Source organism: Pelobates fuscus, chromosome 1 (assembly GCF_036172605.1).
Source record: "Pelobates fuscus isolate aPelFus1 chromosome 1, aPelFus1.pri, whole genome shotgun sequence".
Taxonomy (NCBI): domain Eukaryota; kingdom Metazoa; phylum Chordata; class Amphibia; order Anura; family Pelobatidae; genus Pelobates; species Pelobates fuscus.
Genome location: NC_086317.1, coordinates 95330971 through 95356344, shown reverse-complemented (window position 1 = coordinate 95356344; position 25374 = coordinate 95330971). Strand labels below are relative to the sequence as shown.

At 43.3% G+C, this 25374-nt stretch overlaps 1 protein-coding gene across 1 annotated transcript in view; it reads right to left on the bottom strand.

The window, feature by feature from the left end:
- Positions 1-17492, bottom strand: part of AP4B1 (adaptor related protein complex 4 subunit beta 1) — a 210929-nt gene extending 193437 nt beyond the window's left edge. The window contains exon 1 of the mRNA XM_063450089.1: positions 17488-17492. The gene's annotated coding sequence lies outside the window, so the exon portion shown is untranslated. The remainder of the gene's footprint in view (positions 1-17487) is intronic.
- Between the last annotated feature and the right edge of the window lie 7882 nt (positions 17493-25374).

Here is a 25374-nt window from a genome sequence, read left to right as displayed (position 1 = left end):
TCACCCTTGCGACCATCCAGCTCGGCGGTCCGGCCCCGCCCCAACCTGTCAATTTTTAATCACAACAATTTTCAATAATCAGTTCTGTGCATACAATACTAGAACACTTCACTGCACCTGAAAAGTGAATTTTTAGATCACAAGGTACTATAAGGGCTTTTTAGAAAAAAATAACAATCTTATGTTATTTGTAGTATTGGATCTAAACCTGTTATCGGTGCTTTTTTTTAAAAATATTTTTTGGCACATAAAAATATGCAAGCTGTTGATCAATAAATAATATAAATTATAGTAAAATTATGTTGTAAAAATAATCTTCTATGTATAACGCCTTCCACTAATATTGACACCCATAGAAAATATGAGCAAAGAAGCATGTGAAAAATTGTCTTTGTTGTTTGACCTTTTGATATTTTGTTCAACAAATACACAAAATACTCTGCATTTATGATTGAACAATTTCCTATCTCTAGTCACCCCTATGTACTAACAAATATAAAATATCAATGGGAATATATTTCAAACATATCTTTCTCATTTGAATTTATAGGGGTGCCAATAATTGTGCCACACATATATTCAACAAATATTTTTATGTATTGTTTGTATAAACCTGTGTTGTGTTTGCAATTTTATTAAAGACACGGAGGCTCATATTATGCATAACTCTTTCTTTATTTCCTCAGCAGCAAAGATAGAGGAATATAAATATTGTCAAAATGAAAGAAAAAACTGTTCAGGCATAACAGGCAGCCAATCACATAACAGAGGAAGTAGCTATATAAGTCCTGTGTCTCCCACAATCCCCCTCTTTCTTTGCTGCTTCCTCAGACAGCTAAGTATCCATGTTTAGCTCTCTTACTTGTGGCATTTTGATTGTGGTATTTCTTATTATTATTGCTATTTACTAATTTACTTTGGTGTTGTTTTATTGATGCATCCTTTGTTTTAATTGTATATGCATCATTTTATTCGTTGTGCTCCGCTTAGTGTGCCTTGGGGATCCCTGAGGGTTTTTCCCCTTTACCGGGAGGTTTTTTCTCCCTGCCTTTCCCTTGCTCCCTCTCGCGGGTGCAGACAGTGATTGGTGCCGCGGCCGGTCATTTCTTCACGACCGCGGCTACGTGCACTTCCCTGCCCGCTCACGGACTTCCCGCGCGGGCAGAGTGCACGCGCCCCTTTCCCCGACGGGTGCACGCCCACGAGCACTTCCCTCGTGTGTGGCGGCCATTTTGGACGGACCTCCATGCGGTCTGCCTCCTTGCCGTGCAGTCGGTCGCCTCGATCCCTCCCGGGCACACTAATGGTCTGAATTTTTCTTACTGTCCTTCTCTGTGGGTTACTCAACCCTTTTAGTTCTCTCCTGCCCTGTTTCGTTAGTTTACAGCTTGCTAATTGTTGCATCATGCAGGATAGGGATGATGGGCCTGCAGATCCCTCTGGGGACTTTACCATGGAGACTACTGAGAGTGCTATGGCCTCTCAGGAATTTCAAGCTTTGCTTGAAGCCACTATGGCTTCCTCCCTGCAGAAGGCTATTGCCTCAGCCATGGGGGCTGTCTCCTCCTCATTTACCCACTCCCTGCACTCGATGGTTTTACCTACAGTAACCACCCCAGCTTCCCAGGGTGGGGGGGTCCCCTTCCCCTGCCCAGACAGTGCCTGGGGCACATAAGGCTAAGGCCAAATCCAAAAATTTCGTCTCCCACTCCTCGATGCAGGTGCTACCTGCCTTGAATGACACGCTGGAAGCGGTCACTGATAGCGCGCACCCCACGCGCAAAAGAGCCCCTGGCCGGGCTAAAAAGGCTAGACTATGGAAAAGGGCTAGAGCCCTAGATGATGGGTCGGATACCGACCGGAGTGTGGAGGATGAGTCCGACCATATGGGATATGACTCCTTCGATGAAGGTGAATCTGGCGAGGATTTGCCCCTTACGGGCGTGACCCCCTCGGGCTCCTCCGCCAAGGCCAGTGGCCACTTATTAGACACCTCTGGGGATACCAAGGCAATTCTTGACCCGCAGGGTAACCCCCTGTTCGACCCTGATGACCTGCGGCACCCCAGGTCCGCTGAGTGGGTTCCCCCAGACCATATTGCCCAGTACGTGGCTAAGCGTATTCGCACCCCGCTCTCTAAAGAAGGCCGCAATAAACTGCGCGCCGAATGCCCAAGGCCTTCCCTCCCCGGCGCCGCCGGCAGAACCCCGGATATTGATCCCCAAATTGCCCAATTCCTCAATAAGTCGGGCTGGAAGCCCAAGAAGGGCCTTGACCACTCCCTGAAAGGGTGCCAGGACAAGATCCTGGATACTCTGGGGCCCCTATCGAAGTTATACGAGCTTCTCGAAGCTGCCAAGTCTGGAGACTCAGTTTTGGATATGGATGTGGCCATTGGATGGGTCCAGCGGGCTATATGCCTGCTGGGCAATGCTAATACAGCTATGTCCTCCGAGAGGCGTAAGGCGATCCTCCTAAAGATCGACCCTAAGCTGGCCGCTATGACGGTGACAGAACCTGACCCGACTGAGGAGGGCTTACTGTTCGGCTCCTCCTTTGTCAAAGACATGGGCTCCTATGTGAAGACCTTTACCGCAATTGATAAGGCGCAAGCGAACATGAAGCGCATGTTCGCGCCCAAGGTTTTTGGAGGGGCCGGGCGTAGCAGGAACCGTCCGCCTGGCCGCGGTTACAGAGGCTCGTTCCGAGCACCCAGAGGTTCCTTTTTTCCGTCACGAGGCTTCCAAGACCCGAGAGCACCCACCTTCTTCCCAGCCAGAGGCAGGGCTTGGGGCTCCAGATACCCCCGCAGTGGCGCTCCAACCAGACGTCCTTACGGTGAGTACCCCTTCTTCCCCTCCCGCTCAGGTTCAGGTAGCGGGGAGGTTAGCCTTGTTTTACCACAGGTGTGTGGCACTGACATCAGATGCTTGGGTACTACAGTGTGTAAGGGGATATCGCCTAGAGTTCGTTTCTATGCCTGTCTAGTTTTGTCCCCCCAGAGAACTGTCTCTTCCACCAGATCAGGACGAGATGATTTCCGCGGAAGTCGTGGAAATGTTGTCCAAGGGCGCAATAGAGGAACTGCCGTTCGCCGCAAGAGGCTTTACGAGCAACTTGTTCCTAGTACCAAAGAAAGGGGGCGGAGTTCGCCCCGTGATAAATCTTCACCCTCTCAATGCTTTCCTGCGTTACCAACATTTCCAGATGGAAGGCATACACTGCCTCAGAGACCTTCTACGCCAGTCGGACTGGCTGGCCAAACTGGACCTGAAGGACGCTTACTTCACGGTTCCCATTGCTGCAGACTGCAGGGACTACCTGCATTTCACTTGGCATGGCCGACGATGGCGCTTCACCTGCCTGCCTTTCGGTCTCTCTTCGGCTCCTTGGTGCTTCACCAAGCTCTTGAAGCCGGTGGTGGCATTCCTCCGAACCTGAGGGGTCCGCCTCATTATTTACCTGGACGACATTCTGATCTTGTCCCAGTCAAGGGCGGACCTCCTACTACACTTAGAATGGACGACCGACCTTTTACAAGGTTTGGGATTTCTGATCAATTGGGACAAATCGGTCCTGACCCCCGCCCAGTCGATAGAATTCCTGGGCTTCAAAGTGGATTCCGTCCAACAGTTTTTATTTCTACCGGATTCCAAGATGAAGGCCATTCGGAAGGAAATCCGGAGGGCTCTTCGTGTCTCGGACTTGTCAGTAAGACAATTGGCGAGAATTATTGGCCTCCTCGCAGCCTCTATTCAGGCGATCTTCCCGGGCCCACTACATTACAGAGCCCTCCAACGGCTCAAAGGTTCACACCTTCGACTGGGCCACTCCTACGAATCCCGGATACGCTTGGACGCGGAGTCCAGAGACGAGTTAGAATGGTGGTTGGCACACATGGAGGCGTGGAACGGGAGAGCCATTTTCGGCTCCGTCCCGGACGTAGTGATAGAGTCCGATGCCAGCTTGCACGGCTGGGGCGCTCGTTGTGGAGACGTTTCCACAGGAGGCAGATGGTCCAACGTGGAGAAGTCGTTACACATCAACTGCTTGGAACTTCTGGCAGGGGCATTCGCGATCCGCAGCCTTACCCCAGGGCGGGCGAATTGCTGCGTTCTGCTCAAGATGGACAACGTGTTGGCGGTCCGTTACATAAATCACCTGGGCGGCACGAAGTCCAAAATGTTGGCGATTCTAGCGAAAGATTTCTGGCAGTTCTGCCTCTACAACAACGTCTCGGTGACGGCGGAACACATTCCGGGTCTGGACAATTCGGGAGCGGATTGGAATTCCAGACACTTAAGAGACTCTGGCGACTGGCATTTACACGCTTCAGTGTTCCAGGGCCTGGACATGTTGTGGGGAAAATTCCAGATGGATCTGTTCGCATCTCGGCTGAACACTCAACTGCCGAAGTTCTACAGTTGGAGGCCGGACCCGGCGGCGGTGGCGACGGATGCCTTTCTCCAAGACTGGCCGCAGGGTCACCTGTACGCCTTTCCCCCGTTCAACATGATCGCACGCACGATCTCGAAACTGGTTCGCCACGATTGTCGTGTGGCGTTGGTCACCCCTCTCTGGAGATCTCGACCATGGTTCCCTCGCTTGATGGAGTTGTCAATAGATTTCCCTCGGTTGATACCAGTCTTCCAGGACCTCCTTCTGGATCCGGATGGGAACTCACACGACCTGGTGATACAACACCAGTTGCCCCTGATAGCATGGTTCCTTTCAGGGGACCTTGGGTTGTCTCAGACGTTCCGCAGACAACTCTCCTGCTCCTCGATAACGCCTGGGCCCCAGGCACACGAACAGCTTATCGAACTTCATGGAGATCGTGGTCTGGTTGGTGCATGGAACGGGCAGTGGATCCCGTATCTGCCCCTCTACATTTGATCCTGGAGTTCCTCACGTTCCTGTTTGACTCGGGCAAGGCGTACCGCACGATCAACCTATCCCGCTCGGCTATTTCGGCCGGACACAAGGGTTTGGATGGTTCCCCTGTCGGCAGACATCCTTTTGTATGTCGCCTTCTCAAGGGTATTCGCCTTGCCCGTCCTCCTCGGCCTCGTTTCTCTGCATTTTGGGATGTCAACGTGATGTTGCAGTTCCTCTCATCATGGTACCCTAACCAAGAATTGACTTTAAAACGTTTGTCATCCAAGCTGGTGATGTTACTCTGTTTGATCTCTTGCAAGAGGGTCTCTGACGTCAGGGCCCTGGATTGGGACGCCGTTGCATTCACCCCAGAAGGCGTTACTTTTGACATATCCAGGAGGACGAAATCTGCATCCAAGTCGTTTACTTACCCGAGGTTTTCTGGTTGTCCGGCACTCTGCCCAGTGGATTGCGTCAAAGTTTATCTGGATGCTACACGTTCCCTTCGCTCCGCTGATCTGCATGATTTGTTCTTATCTTTTAAGTCACCTCACCGGCCAGTTTCGACACCTACTCTGGCACGTTGGGTGCGTTGGCTACTATCTTCTGCAGGTATAGACACCTCTGTTTTTACGCCTCATTCTGTGCGGGGCGCGATGGCTTCGAAAGCATCCTCAGTCGGATGTCGTCTAGAAGACATTATGCGAGCGGCGGACTGGTCCAGAGAATCGACCTTTCGAGATTTCTATTTCAGACCAATTGAACACATCGCATCTCGAGTAGTGGCACAGCTTTGAACTTGCATAATATGAGCCTCCGTGTCTTTAATAAAATTCCCAGATTTTACTAGTAACATGACGTAAAGTCATGATTTTATTAAAGACACGGAGGCGAGTATTATTCCCGCCCACTGTCCCGGTGTGGGTTTTGGGAAAGGAGATGCTTCGGTGCTTTTCAGGTATGTTTTTCAATTAGGTTTGTATTTATTTTGTGTATTTATATCATGTATTTTTTATCATGTTTTGGATGATCTTGAACGTTTTTATACTGGGTCCTAATTTTTATATATTTTCTATTTCAGAATCCAGTTTTTTATGTATGGCTCCTCACGATTATGTTTGGTAAGTCTACAGTTTTGAGTTTGGAAATTACCATATTTTTCTATCTTTTTTAGCTTGAAGTTTTCGCATTGTTTCCCGTTTCATGTTTGGATCAAGTGGGACATCGTTATCTTACCTGGTCTTCGGTTTTCGCAAGAAAGAGGGGGATTGTGGGAGACACAGGACTTATATAGCTACTTCCTCTGTTATGTGATTGGCTGCCTGTTATGCCTGAACAGTTTTTTCTTTCATTTTGACAATATTTATATTCCTCTATCTTTGCTGCTGAGGAAATAAAGAAAGAGTTATGCATAATATGAGCCTCCGTGTCTTTAATAAAATCATGACTTTACGTCATGTTACTAGTAAAATCTGGGAATTGTTTAATATCCACAAGAGCAACATTTTTGTGTATTTAAAAAAAAAAAAAGAGATTGAAAGGTTAAGCAAAAAATAAAAATGTTCACAGCGTTATTTAATCATATTTACCAAGGGTGCCAATATAAGTGGAGGTCACTGTATTTATGGATGAAATCTATATCATTTTCAATTCATCTGTTATTTAGAGCACATTGTTAAATGGACACATTGTTAAATATCCCAGATAAGTATCCTTTATTTTTTTTATTTTTTTTTAAAGGAATGTTGTTTTAGAAAGTGAACTTTGTGGTTTGTTCTTTTCTAGGATTTGTGTGAGATTCTCAGTTACTGGAGCAGAAAGTAAACACAGGAATACCCTCACCTGGAGCCAAAGAAGATCATGTGTAATTATCCTTGCTGTCTTAGAGATAAGAGGGGCACTTCTGTTGCTACCAGAGGGGTCTGCAGTAGAAAAGGTATTCTGTAAGGGAGACTTGCAACAAGAGTTGTAATTAAAGGTGTTATAGATGTAGGATTTGCAAAACAGTCAGGGCTGGCCTAGACCATATAGCACCGTGGGCAATAATCTTATTTATTAACATATCACTGAGCCCCAAAAGTATACACACTCCAACATTCAACATTTCTGTTCATTATACTGCAGAAGCTCTCAGATAAAGAAACTTCCTATTTATATTTTTAAAAAAACACAAAAAAAACAACACTCCAGACTTACTAAAATGCTTTATGTGAGAAGAGTTCATCCACTTTTTTTTTTTTATTTTGAAAAAGTGTAGATTTCAATAGAAATGTACACTTTTATAAATGAACCTGGTTACACCCCCTGGCTGTTACTTCCTGGTTTAGTTAGCTCAGTGGAGCTAAACCTCAAGAGGCAGCAACTGCTCAGAGAACCTACCTTGCAATTCAAAGATGTCTTATTGTGCTGTATTGGAAAGTCTATAATTGGACAGTGTTACAAATCGCTATTTGTAACTGGCCCTTTAAATGAGAAATTGCCCTGCTTCCCTGGATTGTGGAGAAGCATGTTTGCCAGCCTCCTGCCTCATGACTATGGCCCCTGGAAGATTGTGCCCCTGAAAACTTATTAACATTTATTGGGTGTGTATGGCCCTTTAAGAACCGTCTGGGGACATATTGTGACTTTGGTGAACAATGCCCCTTTAAGACTATGTCCCCAGACCGGTAAAATAACTTGCCCCTGGCTTTCCCCCACTTGGTTCAGTAAATAGGGCTTACTGAACCAAGTACCACACAGGCGGACCACCCAGAAGTTAAAGTGTGCAGGCAATTTACCTCCCAGGCTGTGAGGTTACTGCCGGTCAATTGCACGTGGCGGCGGCCATCTTGGTTTCCTCGAATGCGGTCAGCGGTGTATGCTAAAGATTCTGTGGAACTGAAATCGGCTACACATTTTGCCGAACACCGCTGACCCTTACCTTCTCCCATACGGAACTTGCAGCTCCAGAGACTAAGTCCCGTTCGAAATGGGACTTAGTCGTTTTTTCGCATGAAATTGACCGACCGCACAGCCCAAATCTATGGAACTGTTTTGGGCAGGAAATTGTGCTTGCGGTCGGTCATAAAGGACTTCCAGCTAACTTTTGATCCACTGGAGGGATTTGGCTGATTTTTGGAAGGGTTTATGTTTGATGTATGCTGAGTCTGAATATGCAACTTTTATTGAAATTGAATGTATGGTTTTAAAGTTACAGTGTGTGTGTAAAAACTGTATTTTTTTGTATGTAATAATTGGTTTAACTGTTTATCTGAGGGGAGGGAATGTGTGGGCTGCACCAGATGTGTGATTGGTGATTTTATGCCTCCCCCTGGGAGTGTCCTATTTGCATGTAACCTCAATAAAAGCCAGGCTGGGTGTTCCAGACCTCAGACCTCTTCTGACCCTCAATACGTAGCCGTGTCTCGTTATTGGAGGGAACTGCTATATCACACTGGGGATTGCTATGCGCTGCATATTCCCCTGAGCTCTTAATCACTTAGCTCTTGTAAGAGCTTGTTCCGGATACGCTCTCCTGGAGGAGAGGTCTTCCCCACACGGTCCTGGAGGACAGAAGCCGATCCAGGGTGGAAGGAAGACGGCGCGGCTCCAGTTAAGCTACGGCGGTTGTGGAGCCTGCGGTGGTTGTGGTGTCGTCTGCAGTGCTTGGAGTCCTCTGAGAGCGCTAGGAGCATCCATCAACGGAGGGTACTCGGTCGGAGTACACGGAGCTCCGTTACAGACAGCCACAGAAAGTCTAGGCGGGGTTAGAATGGGAGGACTTGCAAAGGCAGCAAACAAGAGAACTGCAGATTTTGCAAACTGTTTTTAGATATATCCCAATAAAATGATGCATCATTAAATGCGTGATTTTTTTCATTTGGGGTCTATCTATTAAAAAGTGATTTTTTCCCCCCCCATTATTTGGGTAGTAGAGTGTCCCTTTAATTCCTCTGAAACAGACATGCTATTATCTATAATCTATTAGGAATATATAGACACTTTGTCTGTTTAGTAGGTCAGTGTAATGCCAGGTAAGCATTTCAGCAAGATTTTTCTCTGTTCTCAAAAGAGTCTTTGTGATCAGCTCTCATCTACTGCTAGGATTGCAGCTGTGCATCTCTCTGCCCAGGGCCTAATTTGTATTAAAGACGTTGGTATTTTCATGCAAATCGTGTATGGAGATTAGATGCCTGTTAGTTGCAAATGCAGAAATTATTTCCTATGTGGTTTTCCTCCTCTCGTGGTTAAAGAAGATATTTACATGGGTGGAATTCTCTCATTTGCTTGACTAACAAAAATAAATATAGACAATTTATCTTCTGAAAACAAATGTTTAAACTCAAAGGTGGATAACTCGCATTTAGAAATACAGCTTTAAAAATATTTGATTAATACATTAATCCAATCGTATATGACTTGCTGAAGAAGATATTTTTATTGTATTTTTTATTTGCCATCAAATGTATTACATATACAATATATATGAATCATAACCATTATTAAAATGCATAAAACTAGATCTAAATGTATAAAACTAGATCTAAATGTATAAAACTAGGTCAAATAAGTGCAGAACTACAAACTAACCCCCCAAAAATTAAGCTGAATGACCGCAGCACATTCTCTGAGTTTTTCACTCAACTCAAAATTGATTTCCCTGGTTGGACTATCGTTTAGAATTAAAACATAAAAAAATGAAAAACTATTTTAATATTGATTGACATGATGGTACCAGACTCTATAAACAGTTCAATGAGATGAAGCGGATATAGTGTCTATAGTGTCCCTTTAATTACAGTTTAGTATTTTGAGTATAACCCTATGTTTGTAACTGCAATCTTTGTTCACTATGCAGGTCATGTGGCAATATGCGTAGGGACTAGCAAATACTTTTTAATGTTTGTGAATAGAGGAAGATGTCAGCAACACTCATGTCAATTAATATTCACCACATTTTTTGAATAGGTCTGTAAAGTCCAAATGTTAAAATCTTTGTCAATGATTACCAACTGTTAAGAAACATTCACTTATTCAAAAATTAGTAGAAACTGTTAATATACATATAAGAAATATAGTGTTATATAGGTTAGGTAGGTAGGTAATACCCTGAATTATAAACATGCACTATTTAAAGCTAAAATGGGTCAAAAACCTTGTTACCATATCAAGATTATACATGCAAATAGAAGAAACCCACAGCACACCATTTCATGCAAAACTATGTATTCAATTAGATAGAATATATCACATCATAAGTGTACAATCAAAAGTGCAATAAAGATAAAGGGCAAAGTATGTACACCTTAATCCACATAAATAAAATGAAACAAGGTTACCTCCAGAAACTGTATAGTGACCTCAGGGGCGGACTGACAACTCACAGGGCCCTCGGGCAATAGGAGACCAAGGGCCCTGTTCTGGTGCAAAGTTTTTTTCCCCTGTGTTTGCTGGTGACATCACAAGCAGCATCCCCCACATTTGTTTTCAGTCATACAAGTCCATACAAGTAGCCTGCAAACGTTTGTAGGTGACTTGTGGGGTTCAGTGTGTGGGATGCTGCTTGTGATGTGTTCCTGTATGTCAACGTGTTGTGTAAAATGTTTTGCCTTTTACCTATTGTACTGCACTGCAGAATATGTTTGTGCTATATAGATGGTTGTAATTATGGTGTGTGTGTGTGAGTGTGTAAGGAGGCTGTATGCAGTATTGCAATAGTAGGAATGCTGCTTGTAATAACTGTAGGGAGGCTTTGTGTAGGGAGGCTGCATGTTGTTTTCCATGTGTGGGGATGCTGCTTGTGGGATTGTGTGCATACAGTGAGGCTTTTGGTGATTTTAAGTGTGTGAATGAGTCTGTTTGCAGTGCAGTATGTGAGTTGAGACAGCTGGTTGTGTTGCAGTGTGTGTGGTAGGGGCTGTAGTAGGCGTCTGGGGTTTACTAGGGCTGTAATGTGTGTTTGTATGGATAATAGATATTAAAGGGACTCTCCAGTGCCAAGAAAACAAACCGATTTCCTGGCACTGCAGGTCCCCTCTCCCTCCCACCCCCCATCCCATGTTGCTGAAGGGGTTAAAACCCCTTCAATGACTTACCTGTATCCAGCGCCGATGACCCTCGGCTCCTGGTCAGGATCTGCCCACGCTCCTATTGAGCATGCACGGCCAGGGAGACCTAATGCGCATGCGCGGCAATGCCGCGCACGCACATTAGACCTCCTCATAGGAAAGCTTTCAAATGGGGATTTCAGCAACGCTGGAGGTCCTCACATAGCGTGAGGACGTCCAGCTATGTTATAGCACACTTTTCGTGTTCTATGAACACGGAAGTGTCCTCTAGTGGCTGAGGACTTAACCCTTCAAGGTAAATATTGCAGATTATGAAAACTGCAATAATTACACTTGCAAGGTTAAGGGTAGTGGGAGTTGGCAACCAGACCACTCCAATGGGCAGAAGTGGTCTGGGTGCCTGGAGTGTCCGTTTAAGGCTGTGTGTGTGGATAGTAGCTGCAGTGTGTGCGTGTGGAGATATGGGCTCTAGTAGGTGCAATGGGGCATAGGGACCGTAGTAGGTGCATGGGGAGATAGTGACTGTAGAGAATGGAAGAGTGATAGGTGGTATACTGGGTGCAGGAAGGTATAGGGGCTGTAGTGGGTCCAGTGAGGGCTGTGATGGGTGTAGGGATGGATAGGGGTTGAGATGGGTGAACAGGGCATTAGGGCTGAGGTGGGTGATGGGGGAGATGGGTGCTGAGGTGGGCATGGGGCCCAGGTGGGACCTAAGGGAGATTGGTGCTGAGGTGGAGCGGGACATGGGGCTGAGGTGGGTGCTGAGGTGGAGGGGGGCATTGGAGATGAAGTGGGTGCTGGGGTAGATGGGGGCAGAGGTGAGTGAAGGTGGAGGGGAATGGGTGCTGAGGTAGAGGGGGGCATGGGAGATGAGATGAGGTGAGTGAAGCAGGAGATGGGTGCTGAAGTGGGTGGAGGGGGCATGGGGCTAAGGTGGGTGCTGAGTTGGAGAGGGGCATAGGGCTGAAGTGGGTGCTGAGGTGGAGGGGCATGGGGCTGAGGTGGAGGGGGCATGGGAGATGAAGTGGGTGCTGAGGTGGGTGGAGGGGGCATGGGGCTGAGGTGGAGGGGGCATGGGAGATGAAGTGGGTGCTGAGGTGGAGGGGGCATGGGGCTGAGGTGGAGGGGGCATGGGAGATGAAGTGGGTGCTGAGGTGGGTGGAGGGGGCATGGGGCTGAGGTGGCATGGGAGATGAAGTGGGTGCTGAGGTGGGTGGAGGGGGCATGGGAAATGAAGTGGGTGCTGAGGTGGGTGGAGGGGGCATGGGGCTGAGGTGGAGGGGGCATGGGAGATGAAGTGGGTGCTGAGGTGGGTGGAGGGGGCATGGGGCTGAGGTGGAGGGGGCATGGGAGATGAAGTGGGTGCTGAGGTGGGTGGAGGGGGCATGGGGCTGAGGTGGAGGGGGCATGGGAGATGAAGTGGGTGCTGAGGTGGGTGGAGGGGGCATGGGGCTGAGGTGGAGGGGGCATGGGAGATGAAGTGGGTGCTGAGGTGGGTGGAGGGGGCATGGGGCTGAGGGAGATGGGTGCTGAGGTGGAGGGGGAGATGGTTGATTTACATACCTGCTGACTCTGCCAGGCTGCTCACTCAGTATATTCTGCAGGAAGAGAGGAGAGGAGGAGGCAGGAAGTGATGTCACTTCCCCTCTCCTGGGCTCCGCCTCCTCCCCTCACACGGAGCTCCGCGCAGAGAGGATGGAGGAGACCTGGCAAGAGCAGGATTGCTGCCAGGTCTCAGTAGGTGAGGGGGAACACACATCATGTTAAATTGTGCCTCTCTGGCTGCGGAGATCTCTGAACTCCCCAGCCAGAGAGAGTATGACTGTTAAGGCAGCCGGGCCCCTGACTGCCTCGGGCCCTCGGTCCATGACCGATCTGCCCGAGTGGTCAGTCCGCCCCTGAGTGACCTAGAGCTGGAGACAGAAATATCCCAACGTTTCGGCCACTGCCTTGATCACAGGAGACTCTGTTAAAATACCGTACCTAGAGTAATACTTTTTATTGGCATTAAATTGCCTGTGTAGTCCTAAAATCTTTAATTATCATATGCATCACCTAAACACAAAAATAGATTAAAACCCTTCATTACGCACAGTGATTCAAGGAAAATTATTTTTACACCATAATTATAAAGTGCTATGCAGGCAGTATTTAAATAAGCACACATGATATGATATTTTTACATTCTAGTCAAATATTTTTTATTGAATTTGTTTTCAAATTTAACAAATTAAAATTACAAACAAACGGTAAATTTGAATACAAATAAAAAATAAAACAGGGTGGAAAAACAAAAATCAAAATGTCCCAATTCTAACAATGTAGTTGTATTAAACAATCACATATAGAGTGTAACAGTATATCAAAACAAATGTGTAAGTGTTAATAGTGAAAATATACATCATATGACATATCAACATAAGTAAATAGCATGCTAAAACTGTTCTAATATGAACTCTAATTACAAAGAATATGTACGATTGACTTTGTACTCTTAAACGGTCCAACGATATTTTAATTGTTATACGGTACTTTGCAAAAGGTCATTTCTTAAGATTTCAAAGTGCATTCAAAGGAAATGTCAAATTTTGGTCCAAAATAAAAGAAAAAAAATTCTCCTAATCGGTTTTTAGTTCAGCTATTTTGACTTGAATTTCAGAAATCACTCTGAATTCCTACCAACTTGTGCTATAATGCAATTTTGATAAATCCAACTCCCCAGATGGAATGTACAATAACTCTCACATTTATTTGACTGCAATAGATGGGCAAAGACTTATGGTAGTTGTTTTATAAAAACATGTTAGTGGGAGAAGTTCGACAACCCACGATTCATCGTTTACATTATTTTCAAATAGGTTTATCTACAGATAGCAAGTAACTCTTAAAAACGACAAATGAAAAGAAATAAAACACTTGACTTTATAACTCAACACAATCAATTATTTTTTATCATCTCAGCATAGATTGCATGCAAACATTTCATGAGAGACTGGTTGTCAAAACATGAGTATATTGGCTTCATTAAAAACAACATTCTAACACTCATGTGCCAGTGGAAATAGATATAGAGGATATAGTGAAATTACACTATAAACCATATTTCTATAGAATAAAAAGGCTCATCTGATGTTCAAATGCAAAAACAAATATAGAATCCACAGAAAAAAATACAAAGCATATATAGAGCAATATTGTTTATCCCACACCACAAGCTTGTGAATATTGCGCTCACAAGGTATAAATGAGTAGGAGGCGTATCACCAAATAACTATATCCAATCTTCAAATTTTTTTCAATCAACCCTGGTAAATACAAATAAAACCACATTGTGCAGATCTTTCAAACACCTGTGTGGCAGACCATGTCCTTGTACCCTTACTGTTTCCCCAAAAGACTTATTCACTGTTCCTCTGGTTCACTACCTTTCCTTCTACTCTCTTTGGGAGCAGTTTGGCTACCCCAGCAAGACTTGGCCGAAAACCTCATGGAACTCTATACGGTTGCTTGATCATGTGGTTCGCTGGTCCCCTTGAGCCCCTGTTTTACCCATCTTACCGACCTGCCACGAGAGCGCTATATGGAGGGAAGGTACTACAGACTTATTGGAACAATCGCTGCTAGAGAACCAGGGGGAGCCCCCTTTTATTTGGCCACAGGAGCTCCCGATATTTGACCGGCATAAGCCAATTTACAGCCGGTCAAAACTTTACCCTGGTGGTGTTTCAACAATTCTTTATGGATCCGGTCGCTATTTTGCCAACTTGAGTGCTCAGACAAGAGCTATCCAAGGATGTATGATATGTGGGGTTCCTGTGTGTCTTATTTTGGGGAGTGTTTTTATGTTAGGCACTTTGTATCCAGGAAATAATTAGTTTAGCGGTCAGCGACTCAATTATGTCCCGGACACAGAGGCACCTGGACGGGCACTGTGTGTATACAATGGAGACCTAATGAGTATAAAAGACAAGCCTGTGGAATGAAAATCAGTTGTACTCCCAGAACTATGTGTGGTCTAGTTACTGGGGGAAAGTTATAATCACTGATCACCGCTTCTTCTAGCTTCGAGGAGCATTCAGTGGAGATACCAAGTCGGGGTATAGGATCTCTGCTACAACCAATAAAGAATTGCACTTACAACATCTCAATAAAACTGCATATCACCACCATGTAAGAACATCAGGATCGAGGCACCTGCAATCTACAGACGACCAGTAAATGAAGTGACCAGCCTATAGAATCACTCCAAATGGAATGTGTTCAGCAAATATTAAAATAGCTACTCATTAAAAAAAAAAGAAAACTGCATAAAATAAAATAAACATAAACACCCCTATGCAATTTTTCCTGTGCATCCAGAGTTCCTCAGGGGTTAAATGATACAACCTCTCAACCTGATTGTTCATTTATATATTTTTATTGCAGAAGCCTGGATCCAGATGTTCCACTTACATCGGGGGTGATATGCACATTTTTATTGAGATTTTTAAAGCATATTTCTTCATTAAATATTGGTATTTGAAAGGTCTGCACATTGGGGTTTTATTATTTTTGTTTTACAAGAGTTGATTGAAGACAATTAGAAGAATGGATACAGCTATTTAGTGCTATGCCTCCTTCTCATTTATACCTTGTGACTGCAGTATACACAGTCTTGTGGTGGGTGTAAACAATACTGCTCTATGTATGTTTTGTATTTTTTTCCTGTCAATGCTATAATTATATCTTGGTTTCAGCCTGTAGACATCTTGACAATTTTATGTCTATGCTGCTTTTGTTAAAGATAAAGATAAATTATAACGTTTAATGTTTTTTTTTTTTAGATAAATTTGCAGTTTATGCATGATGTAAACTTTTGATCTCATGACCCGTTCGTTATATGCTTGTCTTGAATGTCTTTGAACAAATGATCTCCTTTAAGCACCCCAACATAAGCAAAATTAACAAGTAGAGTAAGAATAAATGGAATTCATTACTTTAGGAAATCAAACCCAACAGAGGTGTCCCTTTTCACCAATATTATGTATGCTGATCTTGGAGACATTATTGTAGACAATGCAAAATAATTCACACACTTAAGACTTGGACATAAAGTGTAAACGGCACTAATGAATAGTATATTATAACAGAATATACTGTCAAGTTATACTGTTTCCTTTTGATATTAATGAGCACTTAAACAGCAGTAACTATTTTAAAGGAGGTAAAATATATAATCCTTAATTCATTTCTAAATTAAACTACAATAAAGATATTTAAAGAAAATAAAGTAAGGTTTACTAGAGTGAAACACAGCTATAGTATCAAAACTTAAACACTCCTACCCCTCAAAACCCTTTAGCTCCTAAATTAGAGGGCTTGGAAGAATGGCTTTAAGCCATGCTGCCAAGCCCTCTGGGTGTGAGAGTTAGGACTCTTACTTCCTGACCCTCATAACGTAACATTCAATAATTCTCCCTGGCAGAATCTTAGTGTTGGGGCTCCTATTCTTGCTTCAGACATTTGCTCCTTTTTCAGACTTGATAGACCATAGCCTTGAATTGGGGAAGCAATAGCTACTTCGGTTTAATAAGGGTAAGCTTACAGTTTATATAGGCTACACATAGAACGTTTGAGAATGGGGCGTGTATAATTATTACAATACATGGGGCATAATTATTTATACAATACATTAGAAAAATGAAACATAATACCCTTATAGGAAATTGACTAACTTAAAGCATACTGCAAATTTGCTCAAAAACATGTTTCCCTCAGTTACAAGGATGTGGTCAATGTTGGTTCAAGCCGAGTACCTAAAAGCAAAAAGTACCAAACATAAAATGAGGAAATGTGTCTGTTTAGCAGAATAAAGTACCTAGACATATCACGGCCTTAGTTCCCCAATGCTCATCTATGTGGAGCAATGGATTGGCTCGTCATCCTGTAGGTACACCTCCAGGATGACGCAACCCGAGTAGTATATTGCGACATCACCAATGTGGACTCGTCGCTGGAGAAAAGGTGAGTAATTTGTTTTATTTTAATTTGTTTTTTTTATTATTTTTTTTTACACAGGGGGACCTAATTGATAAAGGGCAACAGGGCTGTAGTGTTAGGAATTCAGATAAGTATTCCTAACGCTACAGTGCTCTTTTAAATGTATCGATGAAAACAGCATTTTAGAATGCCCATTTAATCGGCATTAAAGAAAATTGCTAGAATAATACTAGATTTGGTAAAAATATATGCATTAAACATATATTTTCAGAGAATAATTACTATATAACCAACATTATTAATAGGAAGTCCTTTGCACTATGACTCAAATAAAATGAGGGATATGGGAAAATAGTTACATTTCGTTTCTATGTTATTTTAAACCAAAGGGGGGGGGGGGGGGGTTGGAATTTCCGGATGTTGAAATATATTTCTAACCAACTATGTAGAGCAGTTTATCCAAAAGATAAACCGTGGCCAGATATAGTACAAACACGTAACAGAATCCTGACACTCATACGACACCAAACACAAAGGGGTCTTGATGACAATTTGTTTAGCAATCCCATCAGAGAATACAGAGTTGAAACACTGAATAAACATCCAATAATGGCAGTTGACATGTAATATGGTGAATACACCTTTCTTTTTTTGTTGCTTGTGACTCAGTATAAAGCTTAACTTCTTTGGGGAATACTAAAGAATGGAAAGGGTTAACCAAGATAAGAAAAAATACCAATTAGAAATACAATGTAAGCTAACTAAAAAAGAAACTATGAGCAAATAAACACAGAAAACATTTATAAATAACCATTTGGTGAAAATACAACCACCTGATAATGAGAAAATAACTGCAAATACACATTATTGGACAATGAGTAATTATTTATGTTCAAACTGCTGTTTATATAGTATAAAAGGAAAGCCTCACATGTTCCCTACCTAGTACAATGATGGTACTTACAGCTGTTTTAATCCCTTATTCAGGACCGGTGCAAGGATTTTTGCCGCCCTAGGCAAAAAACAAAAATTTGTCGCTCCACAGTGGTCCAGTAGGTTTAACCCCACAAGATAAAACATTTCCTTACCTTGAAGGGTTAAACAAGACTCTAGTAGCTGTCACAGTGACAGCCACTAGAGACACCTCTACAATGCCATGTTTACATATACACACACACACAGTCATTTACTCAGGCACTCACTCACTCACAGTCAATGGTCCACACAATCACAATCAGGGACCAATGTACACATAAATTCACTGACTCACGCAGAGTGACACACACACACACTGACTCCAGCAGACATACACTGACTTACGTAGACTTACATACCCACATACACACACTGGCCGAAGCATACACACACACTGACTGATGCAGACTGACACACACACATACACTGACCCATGCAGACACACACAGACGCAAGCAGACACGCACACACAGAGACCGAAGCAGACACACACACTGATCCAGACTCAAGCAGACACACATACTGATCCAAACGCACACAAACACAGACCCAAGCAGACACATACACTGATCCATTTATAAAGATGATTGTAGGAACCGCACTCAATTATAGCAGCCACCGGTGCACTGGAACAGGACCAGCAATCCCAACACGTTAAGGCAAAAAAGGAATTTCCAGGCACTCAGAGTGTTGAAGCCGCAATCAGATTTTAGTGGGAAAAAAAGAGCAGCAACGTTTCGACCTTCTAGGAGGTCTTTTTCAAGGTTGGTAGTATTATTGTTGTTGCATATCTGTATGGTATTCTGATTTTACTTTTACATGTTTACCTTTCATTCTCCGTTGGACAGACTACCAATTTATTTTTACTTTCATTTACCAAATAATTATTTAAGGTTTATTTCACCTTCATCTAGAAAGGAGCAGATGACCTCTTGGGTCACGTGGAATTGTAATTATGATGCAGTTCCTCCAGGCAAAGGGGACAGTTATAAATGAGGCCAATACTAATTGCCATTATCTTATCTATGCATTGGAGATTGTGTTTACATATTACACAGTTACTGACTTTTTTCAAATAAAGCAAAACCAAATGTCAGATTTATTTTTGAAGCTTTAATATATCACAGAATAAACTCACAGGGATAGTGCTGCATAACACAGAAATGACTTAATGAATTCGAACACTTTTTGCTGTGAACTGAAAATGCACAAATAATGCAAACCGATTTAGATTCAGAGGTGGACACATAGCACAGGTTAAAATACTAATCTTTAAGGAAGTAGTTGGCATAGTGGATTTGTAAGGGAGTTGGCAATTGCCCTCAGGATGTTTGGGTTTAAATGATTGTGGTCCACAATGGGAATCTATTTATCCACACAAATGCTGATGCTAAATAGCCTTGGGCATTTGCAAAAGGCTTTGGGAAGCCGAGCTGTCAATCATACCAATAATGGTGTCCACAAAGCAGGTCAGTAATTGACAGTTCCGACTCCCAGGAGGTTCCCCAGCAGCTGAGATCTTTACGGGGGATTTATTGCTTTAAATGTTCTATTAAAGCATGCTTAGTTATGAGTTTAAGAAGCACTGTCTCTTTTATAAGTTATTTTCTGTCTACTTAGTGCTATGAATCTACGAAGCACGTAAACAAAGCAAACCCTGCTTGTATGCTTGCTGTTGACAAATTACCAAAATGCTGCATTTTAATTTAATTTCCTTCTATCACTAACTTGTGACTTCATCCACATTTCTTTAAAAAAATTTCCACAACATTACATTTCAGGCCATTGTTTCTTACTTCATTGCCAATTTCTAGCACCATGAACAAATTATCACAATTTTGTGCTTGCCACTTCCACTACCCACAACTTTTTACATACTGTTAGAGATACAAAGATGCAGCAGTTTATTTTACCCACTAACCACACTTTGCCCACTCCTCCATACCTTACATACATTTTGCCATTAAAATCTGTTATGAATTAGTGCCATTCAATCATTATCTTAATTTTTTGTATACACCAACAGCTTACCCCAGTTTGAATGAAAAGTCCAGTCTTTAGCCCCAATTAAAGTCACCTACATTCTTATTCGAATTCAGGAACACAATGACAATTTTGCCTACAGATTTTGGTTCAGGTATGCTAAACAAATATATTCATTTTAAGTGATCACTTCCCTCAGTTTGTTATATAAATGCCACTTGGCCCATTCTTGCAATGTACCATTGTAGATGGCACGGGGAAACAGGTTGATTACAATGTGGAGTTGACTGACAAGCAATAAGTATGGACAGGCAGTTCAGATTCATATTGAAAAAACATGTAAATGATCAGGGCAGTCGAGTCAGGTTCATTGTCAAATTAAAGGCACATGTCCAGGACACATGGTTCAGCTTAGTAGTCAAATAACAGGCAACAGTTCAGAGCACAAAATGTCAAACAAGCTATGATGCACAACAAACTAGAGTTACCAATAAATTTTTTTTTGTGTTGAGTTTTTTTTAATGAGTTACCCTATTTTCTTTTAAACATATATTAAAGTTTTAGCAGATTACATCATAAACCACTTCAGATAAAGCAAAGCAAAAACTGCAAATTAAAAGGAAACATTGATTTATTTCTCCTCTTCGATGTATGTTTTTTTTCTATGCTGATTGACACGTGCAAATGACCGAGCTTAGAACAATGATTGACAGAAAGCTAAGATGGAGGTGCCCCATTGCAGGATTTTTCCTACCTCACAAATATATATTTGTTAATTGTAGGGATTTGTAAACGTATTAAATCTCCTGGGGATTGATATAGTTCCCCTTTAAGTAGGATATGAATCAGGATTTGGTGTATCAAAAATGATGACTGTTTTGTGGGCAATACCATCAGCTGCATGGATTTGTCATCACTTGTTCTTGAAGTCAAATAGCAGCTTATCAGCCTGTGCATGTCTACAGAAGACGGAATAAATCAGGGCTTAGAGTGTAAGTGTGACATATTCTCTGTATATATAAAAAAAAATAAAAAAAATTAGTAAAGAAAGAGAAATAGCAATTCACTATGGATTTTAAACTGCCTCTAGAAAGCAACATTTAGCACACAAACTGTTTGTTAGGAGCCTTGTAAATTGGTTGTTTGTAAAGAAACTAAGGCCTTTTGTGAATGCCAGCCGTATGTAAAGAATATGATTGCATGTGAGAATAATGACAGACATCTGTAGGCTGCTGATTGTTCCAAATATTCCCTGTCAATATTTGTCTGTTTTTGCTGCTGAAAATCCCATATCAATATCACTGAGATGTCTTTAATAAGAAAAAATCTAAAACATATGACTGCCCAGCCAAGCTACCATCCTTCAGCCACGTAGCCACTGTTAAGCCTAAAGAAAGCAGCTATGGAGAAGAATATTCTGCGTAATATTCCATTAGGACCATTCCTATTCACTAGGAAAATATATATTTTTTTATATGACAGCAATAATAACTATATTAATGACCATCAAAAATTCCTATTCATATAATTCTTGAGTTGATGTTATTATCCTAAGGATCTACCAATTTTACATAATTGGACCTTCAACGTGTCTTTAATTTAGGATGTATATGAAAGGATAATGAATGGAAAATTGCACTCGCTAGTACAGCATGAGATGCTATAACCAGTAATTGGGCATATTTTCTTTTTATGCCTGATTCTTGCTTGAAGCAATTTCAGTCTGTATATATTCCCTTGTGATGTCTGTTGACTGGTTTGTCTGACTTCAGCACATCCTCTCAGAGATGCAGTGTTTCCCAAGAGACTATTTGGGTGATCAGTAAATCCCTTAGATTCTAGAAATAAAAGGCTCAACCTCAGAGGTAATCGGTTACATGGTGAACTCAAAAAAAGAACTCAATTTAGGACTCAAGGGATACATTCCTTTGCCTAACAACTTAACATCTCACACAGGAAGTCTGCTTTACTTGTAACCATGACAACAGTAACAATAGTCTTGTCATTCTATAACCAGGTTGCCCTATGGGAGGGGGAGTAGGAAAACAGCACTGAGAAGAAGTTTTTTGAGGGTCCCTAATTATCGGAGACACAACTGAGCGTCCTTCATTCATGGCTACTGGGCTACATAGAGCAGGCATGTCAGTGAAAGCTAGTGTTGGGTCAGGAGGAGAGGGGAGGACATTGCAACTTTATGTGTGTTAGTATGCATTTTAGTGGAGTAGGTTGTTAGTATAAATGTTAGTATACGGCCCCCCTTACAGCGGTCATGGCCTGTTCACCCAGTGCACGCCCATGAGTCCATGCACAGGGCCCACCCCTGTGTAGGGGACAGGCATCCCAACTTGCAAAATCTCATTTCAGAGAGGTGGCTGCCCCCCATGCGCACCCCCACATACCGCCCCCCACTTCCAGGCGGGCCTCCACACACAGACACACACACACACAACATATTACAACTATTTACACACAGACACATGCACACACCTTGACACACAGATACACACACTGGCATATACACAACTTGACACACAGATACATGCACTATCACATACACACAAACAGATACACACACACACTGACACATATGCCCACACTGGCACAGGCACACAAATATGCACAATGGCACAGATACACACTGGCACATACACAGATGCCCACACTGGCACATACACACAAATACATACTGGCACATACACCTATATGTTCACACTGGCACATACACACAAATACACACACTGGCATAGTAACACAGATACACACTGGCACATACAAATACACAAACTTGCACATACACACAGATACACACTGATACCCACACTGGCACCTACACACAGATACACACTGGCACACAAATGAACATACACACTAACACATATACACACATTGCAGCCACAGCTTACCTTTTGGGGTCCTGGCTGAGGCTGATGGGAGTGAGTATGTAGCTGCTCACTCCAGCCTCTCCATGCTGCCTGTGCTGCTGCTCCCTCCTCCTTCCTCTCGGGCGGCTGTCTCTTTAGTTGGGAGAAAGTGACAGGGTGTTTAACAGGCAGATACTGCAGGGGCCTGTCAGGCTATTAAAGGTCCGGGCAACCGACCACCCCTGCCACATGCCTGCCTGTCTACCCAACAGCCCGGCCTCAGCTAGCCCAGGAGCCCCACTGGACCACAGGTGAAAAATATCCACCCAGCTATTAAAATAATAAAAAAAATAACAGTTATCTGAGTGTTGGGTGGAAATGAGTGTGTATGTCTGTCAGTGTGTGTGTATGTCTGTCAGCGTGTGTGTGTGTGTGTGTGGCTGTGTGTGTGTGTGTCAGTCTGTGACAGTGTGTCTGTGTATAGCGGTCAGTGTGTCTGTGGGTAAGTGAGTGTGTGTATCTGTCAGAATGACAGTGTGTGTGTCTGTGAGTCAGTGTGTCTGTGAATGAGTGAGCGTGTGTCTGTCAGTGTGTTTCTCTGAATGAGTGTGTGTATGTCTGTCAGTATGTGTCTGTCAGTGAATGTGTGTGTCTGAGTGATTGTGTGTGTCTGTCAGTGAATGTGTGTATGTGAGTGAATGTAGGTGAGTGTGTGTCTGAGTGATGTGTGTATGTGAGTGAGTGTGTGCGTGTCTGTCAGTGTGTATCTGTCAGTGAGTGTGTGTCTGTCCGTGTGTCTGTGAGTGAGTGATTGTGTGTGTGTGTGTCTGTCAGATTGTGTCAAACCAGTGAGTGTGTGTTTGTCAGTGTATGTGAGAGTGTGTGACTGCCAGTGAGTGTGTGTCCCCGTGTGTGTCTGTCAGTCAAAGTGTGTGTTAGACTTTAACAGGAAGAGGTGTGGTCTTGACAGGAAGGGGCGGTGCAAATGCAAATTAGGGGGGCCTGACTTCTGTCATTCCTAGGGCAGCACAGATCCAAAATACACCACTGTGTATGTGTGTATAGTGAGTGAGAATATGCGGTAGAATAGGGGCCAGGTTTTGTGAAGGGTGAGAGTTGGAGCAGCTTTTTATTATTATTTGTTCCTTGTATTATTGTTTACGATTGTTCCTTGTATTATTGTTTACGATTATTATTTTTTTTAAGTTTATTCCCACCTCCCTTCACCTTCCCTGTGGCCAGAGAAGAGGAACAGAGTTAGAGCATTTCCTGTAGTGCTGTAAACCTCTGCTGGGTGAATGCTCTTCTCCCAGGACCGTGTGGAGTTGGAGCATTGCCGTTGTAATCTTTGATCTCCCTTGCCCACTATGTATAGGGATTTTGTTGATAGAGGGCCTGGGCTTACCAGCTGGCCCAGACCTCTTACATGTGTAGTTGTACCTGCTGATGGCGGCCCTGCATGTTAGTGTGCGTCTATGATTTTGTGTTTATAAGTGTTAATGTGTGTCTATGTTAATAAACCTATTGCATAATTGTTAAACTTAGCAACCAATGTTGGTGCTATGTGAATGGTAATAATAATATACATCCCAGCCTGTGTCTATGTATGTGTGTTAATGTGCTTGTGTTTGTGTGTTGGTGTATGTGTGCATGTTAGTGTGTACCTCTGTGTTAGAGTGTGTTTATCCATGTTAGAGTGTGTCTTTGCAGGCACGGTTGAGTGTGAGTATGTTGCTGCAATGTTGGGACATATGGCAAGGTATGTTTGTGTATGAGTGTCTTGTTTCATGCATGTGAATAGACAATGCTGTATTTGTGTCTAATTAAACCTTCATGTGTGGCTTATTCTGTATGTAGTGATGTACCAAACTGTCCGCCAGCGAACAGTTCCCGGCGAACTTAGCGTGTTCGCGTTCGCCGCGGCGGGCGGACACATGCGCAGTTCGATCCGCCCCTATTCGTCATCATTGGGCAAACTTTGACCCTGTGCCTCTCGGGCAGCAGACACATTCCAGCCAATCAGCAGCACTCCCTCCCTTCCACACCCTCCAACCTCCCTCCCAGCATCCATTTTCGATTCATTCTGAAGCTGCATGCTTAGTGAGAGGAGGGAAAGTTTAGCTGCTGCTGATTAGATAGGGAAATTGATAGCTAGGCTAGGGTATTCAGTGTCCACTACAATCCTGAAGGACTCATCTGATCTCTGCTGTAAGGACAGCACCCCAAAAAGCCCTTTTTAGGGCTATAACATCAGGCTGCTTTTTTTTTTTTGTGTAATGTAATTGCAGGTGCCTGCCTGCCAGCTTCTGTGTGAGGTTCACATTGGATACTGTGCCTACTTGCCCAGTGCCACCACTCATATCTGTTTTTACAAAGAAATTATTTTTTCACTGTAATAGAAGAGCAGTTGCCTGCCTGCCAGCTTCTGTGTCAGGTTGGATGCCTTGCCCATTTGCACAGTCAGTGCCACCACTCATATCTGTTTTAACAATAGGTTAAGCTTTACATTTAAAAGAAATAAATTTTTTTCACTGTAATAGAAGAGCAGTTGCCTGCCTGCCAGCTTCTGTGTCAGGCTGGATGCCTTGCCCATTTGCACAGTCAGTGCCACCACTCATATCTGTTTTAACAATAGGTTAAGCTTTACATTT